Source organism: Marmota marmota, unplaced genomic scaffold, assembly GCF_001458135.2.
Source record: "Marmota marmota marmota unplaced genomic scaffold, marMar, whole genome shotgun sequence".
NCBI lineage: Eukaryota > Metazoa > Chordata > Mammalia > Rodentia > Sciuridae > Marmota > Marmota marmota.
The window spans coordinates 26,686,431-26,695,546 of record NW_026000093.1 but is presented as its reverse complement, the minus strand read 5'-3'; the positions used below and the strand labels follow the sequence as shown (position 1 = coordinate 26,695,546).

The 9,116-nt window shown below is 32.2% G+C and overlaps 1 protein-coding gene across 1 annotated transcript in view; it reads right to left on the bottom strand.

The window, feature by feature from the left end:
• Zfhx4 (zinc finger homeobox 4) overlaps nucleotides 1-9,116 on the bottom strand; it is a 184,769-nt gene that overhangs the window by 75,631 nt on the left and 100,022 nt on the right.

The window sequence follows — 9,116 nt, the reverse complement described above, 5'->3', positions numbered from 1 at the left end:
ATATATATATATATATATCTCAAGACATGGGCCTCCCAGTCCCTTTAAAAATTCTTCTCTGCTTGAGTGGCTGTTACTCAACCACGGCAGACCCCAGTAATCCATCCTCCCATGCTCAGGCAAGCCTGGATGGAAACTTAAACTTTGCCCCTGGGAACCTAAAAGGTAGCAAGCTTCTGTAACTGAACTATTCAACTTCAGAATTAGGCTGCTGAATTTAAAATGAGGCTCTCCTTCACATCACCAAAGAGGGAAAAAAAAAGGCCAAGAAAAAGATAACTAATGGTGCTGGTTAAACAAGTACTTAGAACCAGAGATTTATTCCTTTTATAGAAGAGAAAACTTGATTCATTAGTAAACAGCTATCTTATTAAGTCAATAGTTTAAAAACTTGATTATCAAAATTTTAGCTTTAACTATATACTTGTTTGGAAATGTAATGTTTCAAAGGAAGAATTCACATCTTTTCAACTTTTTATACTTGTGTACACTGGTCTGCTAATTTCAGTACTTTGGCCTGCTAACTTCATAATAATTCATTATCATGATGTTTGATGGCAAATATATAGGCACCATGCCAGATAAACATTCTAGCTCCATCATTTCTCAACTGTGTGATTTCATTGGATTATTAAGTATCTTTGCCTTGATTTCCTAGGATGAAAGCAAAGACAGTAATAATATCCCTCTCAATCTGTCTGTGAGGAAGTTTAACTAGATAATACCTTTAGAGTATATCACAGTTCCTGGTTCCTGATATAGAGTGCACTAACAATACATTATTATTAGAAAAACCCTTGGGCAACTTTGAGTGAAAAGTGTATTTTCTTGACCACTTAATGATATGCAAATAATTTATAAAAATATCCAGATATTCTAGAACAACTGTTCTATTTTCAATATGAAGATATAGATAAGCATCAACAGAACAACTCATATATTGATGTAAGTTAATAATGAGGAAATCACAATGAGGAAAAGAATAATAATGAGGAAAATAATCTTTTAGGAGTTGCTGTCATGTCATATGAAATCAAATCTGAAACAAAATCAAGCATACATTGTACACTTTAGGAGAAATTCAAATACGCATTTACATAGCAAAGCATAATGTCTCAGAAGATGCTGCTGTGCATTAAAATTTGAAAAATTATTTTTCTAAATGCATATGCACATATATTTACATATTTATATGACAGGCTACAAAGACACTAATGGAATAGGCTATTATTTCTAAAATAATTTAATGCTATTTTCAATTCCATTAATAGCATAGAAATTAAACTTTTAAAACCCTATACAAACAAATCAAGATAATTCAGATCTCAAATCCACAAATTGAAATGAAGATTTGGTAATTATCTAACTAATTTGATTAACAGAGATGAATAAACTAGATACTTCTGACCCATGGATCTATGTTGATACTGAATGCTTACTTGGACTGTATAAATCAATTTAAACTGGTTAAATGCTAAATGTACTGTCTTCACAGTAGAAAGTGAAAATGAGATTCTGCAGTCATTTAGCTATCTTTATTAATGTAAAAAGCTAAAAACAATTGCTTACCATGATATGCACATGCTTATTTCCTGAGAAGATATTGTTTTTGTACAACACAGATATAGTCTAAGGCTCGCTCATTATCTTTGGTAATTTTTCTCTATGATTCCCCATTAGAGCACTTCATACAAATGTTTCTTTCAAATTACTCTATTATGTCATAATCAAAAGACAGAATTTAGCCAAAATGTTTGTTTACCATCTTGTAGACAGTCAAAACAGTCTGTTGGTGTGCTCTTTGATATTAATTCCTACTCATCCAGGAGTGGATTTTGGCCAAAATGCTTGATTGCTCTTTTGAGGACTTTTACAATCATGTGTTAGTTTAGTCTTACATAAGCCAACAGCCAGGCAATAATGGAAGTCACTTAATATCAAGCCAGCTGACTTCTTTGTCTACCCACATAATGACAAATAAACACTTCGGTTGTAAACTTTCCAGAATACAAAATAACACACTGGTGTGAAATAAATGTTTTCATGATTTACTTTATTAATGTATCCAATTTAATCATCAAGGCAATGTGGACAGCATGCTAAAATAATCCGATCTGTTCAATCAAAAAATAAGCAGCACAGCAATAATGATCAGGTTAAACAGCTTATTCAGGCTCTCACTTTGAATACTTTATCTTTTTCCTTTGTATACAATGAATGAAAAACCTGATTTTTATAATAAAATGGGGTTAATGATACGGCATTGTATAGATCTCATAATAAATGACTGTGTGCAGCACTGATTTGGGAGAAATTCAGTTTTCAACTAACCAGCTGTTAAATGTCACCAAATATCCCAAAATGACATTTCCATGTCCAGGGTCTACTTGACCAGAACTAACCCAGAAGCCATCTAGTTAATTTACTAGAATCCCTACTATAAATTAAACAGCATGCAGGTTATATCAAAAGCAGCAGGAGACATATATACAAACATTGTAATCTAGCCTGAGAGCCAAAAGGCAAGATTAGAACAGATAAAGTAATAATCAAGAATAAAATTCAGTATGTAAATGTGTGCTAAGTCGTATGATAAAGGACGTACTAGAGAAGATCACTGATGAGGAATACATATCAGTATAGGCTACAGCTTTGAGAAATAAGAAGATGAATTCCAGTCCATAAAATGATACACACAATTGTTTAGTAAAAAAAGAAGGAGTGGAGGGGCAGAGGAAGAAGGGAGAAGAAGGGGAAGTGGCATGAGAAGAAATAATTGTAATTTTGGGAATACGTATAACACAGTGAAGAATATGAAAGGATCTTGAACATGTGGTTCACGCTGGGAAGTAAGAAAGGAAGAAATAAAATATCCTAATGGGGATGACTATGTTATTGTCCAACCTAATATCTTTCTATAATAATAAGATTCTGAACCCCTTAGGTCTCCTGTGATCTCTGATAATACTTGAGTAACTATCAGGCAAACTTATTTACTCTAAAGAATCCATCTGTTTTCTTATTTATAAAATAAGGAACAATGGCAATACTGTTTTTTTTACCATTAATGTGAGAAATAACTGAGCTTATATGTGTAAAGTCCCTAAAATCAAGATAAGTATAGAGATTATTTAGAAAGGTCATCATCATCACCATCATCATCATCATCATCATCATCATCATCATCATCAATCATTAATGATCTTTTTCTAAGCCTAACTCATGCTTTCAGTCTTGCTTCCTAATCATGTACCCTATGTCTCAGCCAAACTACACTACTGACCTCTCCAACACACCCTGTGGTTTTCAAACTCAGAGCTTTTGCTTACCATGTTTTACTTCCTCTGATGTATCATTACCTAATCACTTCCTTCTTCTCCTGTTGAAATCATGCCCATATTTCAATCCTCTCTCATCCTGTAGTTGCCCATTTTCCTTCAAATTTATGTATTTGCTACTTTGTCTGGGTTCCTATAACCCATTTTTATCCATCTTGTAACACTTGATCACATTCATCACATTTTCCCCTTAAACTTGTAAACTAGAACACAAAGACATTTTTTGTTGGGGACTTGTCCAATACTATGCCTATAAAAAGTTATTTAATCTTTGCTGAATTGAAAACAATTTTAAACAGTTATAACATGGGATATATAATATGCATTTATATATAGTGATTATTCGATTTACAAGAAGAGATTGTATAACCATAACTTAACAGATTTCATTATCAACCTATGGCAAAATAAATATGTTGATCATTCGATCGTCTCAGAAAATGACAGCAGTCATGCTATGATTGATTCCTGCCTGAAGATACAGCCTCAAAAGTGTTGTGAACCATGGCATACTCTTAGAAAGGGGCTTCTCGTTTTCAAATTGCAATCAGTGATCCTTGTAAAGTTTCACCTATGAGGACTCAATTATTCAGATTTTTTTTATTTTGTATCAATGATGTAATTATTGTATCTTACATTTTATGTTATTAACAGTTAGTAATATAAAGCAGTGTAATTTCTAACTTCATATGATTTAGTTATCAGGATATGTTTAAACAAAATCTGATATATACTAGGTATTCTAAAAGACATCATTATTAAAATATCAAAATGTTGAAAATTTGACATATTTGATGTGTCTGTTTACTATATCACATTCCCTTGTGTCTCATCAAAGCTAATAGCCCCCCCCCCCAAGTTTTTCCACTGAACTACATAAACTCATGTCATCGCTTTGTCTGCAATGCTCAACAAAAGCAAAATTCATGGTCACCAATGTCTGACTTCATATCAGGTATTCTGTATGAAACTGTTCTGAATACTGTTAATAGTTTTTCCAGATGACAGTGATAGTGGGTGAAAAGGAAGACAATAATGACAAACAGAATTTTGTCATTGTTTCCAAATAGTAGGTGATTATCATGGAAACGCTACTTTTTGTAGGTTCTGTCTCAAAATGGCTGTTCTTTTTCGATATATAGAGAGAGTTGGTTTCTAGAATATAGTTAAAAGCTTGGATTCTGGAATCAATATACTATTCAATTGGCAGCTCCTTTACTAGCATAATGGAGCTGTATAAATTTGTAAACAGATTTGATCCCCTAAGTCTCAGTTTCCTTATCTGTAACATTGGAATAATAATAGTATATGGATCACAGGATTATTTAGAGTATTACATAATTTGAGGAAACCAAAGGCAAACAAATATTTGCTTTTATTATTATTCTCAATGAGCTAATTCATATTCAGAGTCAAAATCTGACTTGACTTACTGGCAATAAATAATTTTGGTATCAAGACATATACAAAGAAACTGGAGAACACTTCAGTCAAACAGTCATTTGCACCTGAACCATCTACATAATTGGGAAAAATCTGTCACCTCAGTCCAAAATTCTTGGAACAACTGCCTCAGTTCTCCCCCTCACTTGGCATCTATAGACAAGATTTTAATGTCCACTATCCACTGAAAGTCTTTGTATTTCAAATAAAAATAATAGCTGCTGTCAAGTATGTTAATGTCCATAATCATTGTAATTTCTGTAAATTATAACTGTCAGTGGTCACAAACCTACCCAAAGAAAACATAAGGTAACAATTTAGCCTTTATATTATTACTCTCAAAAAAGAAGAGCCACTTGTAGGAAACTTAAGTAGGAAGGCAAATTTATAACATTTGCTCTAAAAATAGTACCCCCCCAATTGAATTATTTCTAAGGTAATATTTACTGGCAAATATTATCAGAGAAAATTTTGTCACTTTTTTCAATTTCCAGCATAGGATGATGATATACAATACTACTTCAACTTCTTTGACAAAATTTAAAGAGTATATTCAAGATACCTCGAATACCATAAACCCTTTTTCATTAATATACACATTTTTAACCATGTTACTGCCCCATATGAATAAAATTCACTTGACTCAGTCAGTATGACATAGTCTCATAAAAATTACAATTTTCTTCATTGTAGAAAGTTACTGTGGAGAGATATAGCTTTCCATTTTAAATTTATGTAAATAAAATTATACTTTTGGCCATGACTAAAAATTGTGTTACTCTAAACTAACACATGATATTAAAATTTCATCAGATATTTTAAAAGATAGTAGTAAATTTAAATATTTGCATTTACTTGAAATGAAGAGATCTAAGTAATATTAACTGTGGCTTATGTATTTCATATTTTTATTTTGTTGAACTTTGTTATTTTAATGATACTAACTGATCAAGTAATGAGCAAATGTATTGGCATATTCTGTTAGTATGCTGATAGGCTAAAAAGGAAAGAAGGAACTAAATCTGATTCAGTATTTTATTACATTTAAACATAATAAAAAGTCACTCAAGATTTCTTTTTTCTTTTCTTTTTTTTTAAATAATTCTCAGTGTGCCTAAGAATGGACCTTTGAAAGAAGCTTGTTTTTGTTAATTACAGGCTGCTTGGATGTTTAAATAAGTCATAGACTTTAAGTCTAAAGGTAACCCTGCAGTGTTCCTGCTGCATATTCTAACTGTCCTCAAAATAATTACAGAGTGGAGTTTGACTGTCATTCATGGGTATCTATTCCATTGTGTGAGGAGAAAAAGAAAATGGCGGCCTGCACATTAGCACATCACCCATGGCTAGAGCAATGACAAGACAGATTAGGATGTATATTAAATCTCACACATGACTGCCTTTCTGTATCAAGGTAAAAAACACTTTCTCTTACATACATTAGGGACCAGTATTGGTTTGACATCTACATTAATATTGACAGTATATCAACATTTTTTTTAATATTTACTGAGTCAATAACTAGTATAAACCTGGTAAAAGTTAGATAACAGAAATGAAAAAAATCAGAGAGGCAGCCTTATTGTCTCATATCTTAAAAAAAAAAAATTAATCCCCAAATAGTGCTGGGCTTTTATGAACTATCAATTGTGTAGCAAAATATCAAGAGGCATCCACAGCTGTGACTAGATAATCTAATCTTATTTCTCAAACAAGAAATTTAATAAAGAAATATTCTAGAAAGAGAAACTCCAGCACAAACAATAACAGGAATATTACATGCAGAGGAGACTATTTTAAAAAGCAGGGTTACCACCACTGTATTATTTCACTTTCTATACATTATCTTCACAGTCTAGAAGAAATTTCTGTGTAGTAATTCTGCCTCAAAATAACCACAGATGAGGAACACATGAAGCTTACAAAAATGGGAAGATACTGAGTTGCTTAATTTGTCCGAGAATTTTTAACATATTTATTTGTATTTGTCATGGTTACAATTGGAAGCCCCAAGTAAATTGGGCAAGAGAAGAAAAGTTATTACTTATTTTGTTTTAGAATATCAAAAAATTAAACAGAAGCCTGTTTTTGTTTCAAGATAGTATCCTGGTTCCATTAATAATTAAACATTTTCAAGTGATGGCTATGTTATACTACTCTTTGAAATTTATTAGCTTCACTATAATTCTCAAAGATACTATAATGCTTTTAAGGGGCCCCCATATTTTATTTACATTACACAAGAATACAGCAAAATAAAACTTTCATTTTTTCCTAGCTTCACAATAGCAATGACTAGGAGAGATCTGAAGAAATCACTATTTAAAAAACAAAACAAAACACTGTGATCTGTTATTCTTCTAAATCTTATATACAAATTGATAGTATTGTGATTTTAGTAATTAAATTAGATATGTCCTGGAGCACTACCATTATTCAGAAGAAACAAAAATCAACCAAGCCACCAAGCAAAGTTCTTTTGATTCTAAAGGCATCATGCCACCACACCTGATCTGAGCTCATCTCCAAAATCAGAAGAGCTTTTATTAATACATGCCTTTCATAAAAGACTACCTTTCTGCCTTTCTAGCCATCTGTGGAAGATGATTCAGGTTAAAGGGATGTTCTCGGTAACAATTATCTCTATAAGATCTACGCTATCATTTATGCAAGCCCTTGAGAGTGATGCCATTTTGTAATGCCATGACAAAATCACATCCATGATTAAAAGCCCTTCTCTCAGGCAACACTGGTAAACAATGTCAAGAAAAGGAGGCCTTCTCTGCTCTTCTCATGCTACATCAACCTCTGCTAGTAAGATACATTTGAAAGAAAAGATATGGAGAAATACCTGGCAGAGAAAAGCAACCTGCACACTAGAGCTTTAGAACATTACAATGTGTTAATTAATACCAATGGAGTCCTTGGAAAAGACAGTGTTACCAGCAAGGAATCTATCTTGATCATGAGAGAGGCACATTCTGTCCTTCACCAGGGGTCATCTGTATGCACAACAAAGTGATATAAAATTAACTATTTTCATAAACAGATGGTTTTTAGGATAATGGCTTGTATTTTTTAATTTCCTTTCTGGCGGTACATCATGCCAAATGTCAAGCAATGTCAATAGTCTTCATTAGAAATTGTCTGATACTATTGGGATGTTTTATATATTTATCTAGCTCTTTCTTAACAGTATGTATGGAAAGTAGAGAAGTGTAAGAAGGTACAGAAAGATCAAAATTCATATTCCAAATCAAGGGAAAATGGATCCATATCAAATTCCAAGATTAAAAATGTAATGTTTAAAGTACTCATCTCTACTACATCTCTACTTTTAATATAGTAATTTAATCTTTAAATACTCTCATGGAAAAAAAATTGTTTCTAACTCTTACTCTTAAAAAGGGGTTAAGTGATGCCCCATTTATAACATTTTCAATTCTTAGAGTCCACATGTGGCCATGGACAAGCATAGCCAGACAGAGTGTACATTTCAAAATAACTAAACCTCATAAATCTCCAGAAATTCCTCACATCTATTATGTTTACCTTCTGCTGCTGATGAGCCTGTTGGGCTCTGTACAGAGGAAATTACAAGCGCTCCAGAAGATTTGGCAAGAAGATGCTAGAAGAAACAATGGGCAAAAAAAAAAAAAAAAACTTAACTGAAACATCATATCCAGCTTTGGCTACCATTTACATATTTGAGATTACAGCTAGTAAAATGGAAATTCCATTGAAATTGAATAAATTGTTTTCTGAAATCCCTATCTGATTACCATTGGTGATGTCTGAAATTAAACATTTTAAGCTACACTCAATATACTTTATGGAATTCTACTGAAGGTTAACGTTCTTATTGAAAATCTATTTGTACAACTTGCCAGTTAGGAATCAAGATACTTATATCCACTCAAAAATTTTATTCCTTGCCTTTTAATCTATATTACCAAACAAATCTCTATTAAGATTTTGGAGGCCATTGTAATAGAGGTAAGGAAAATGCTACTAGAAGAATTTTAAAGTCATATGTTTAAATATCACTGGAAATTTCTGTATAGTTGATTCCAATGGAAATGCTTATGTTTAAGGCATGTACTGCACAGTGATAAAAATTAATAAGTGAAAAAATTCTTCTGCTCAGATTATGTATTCCAATGCCAATACAGTCATGTGAAAAGTGAAAAGGCCTAACCACCATGCTTGTGTTCTTTGATTCTTTACTCATTGTAAATATCAATTTTTCTACCAAGGTGATTGGTTAATTTGTCATTTTGAAGAAAGTCATATAATGCACATAAGAAATGGTGTGAAAGAAAACCTACTCTGGAA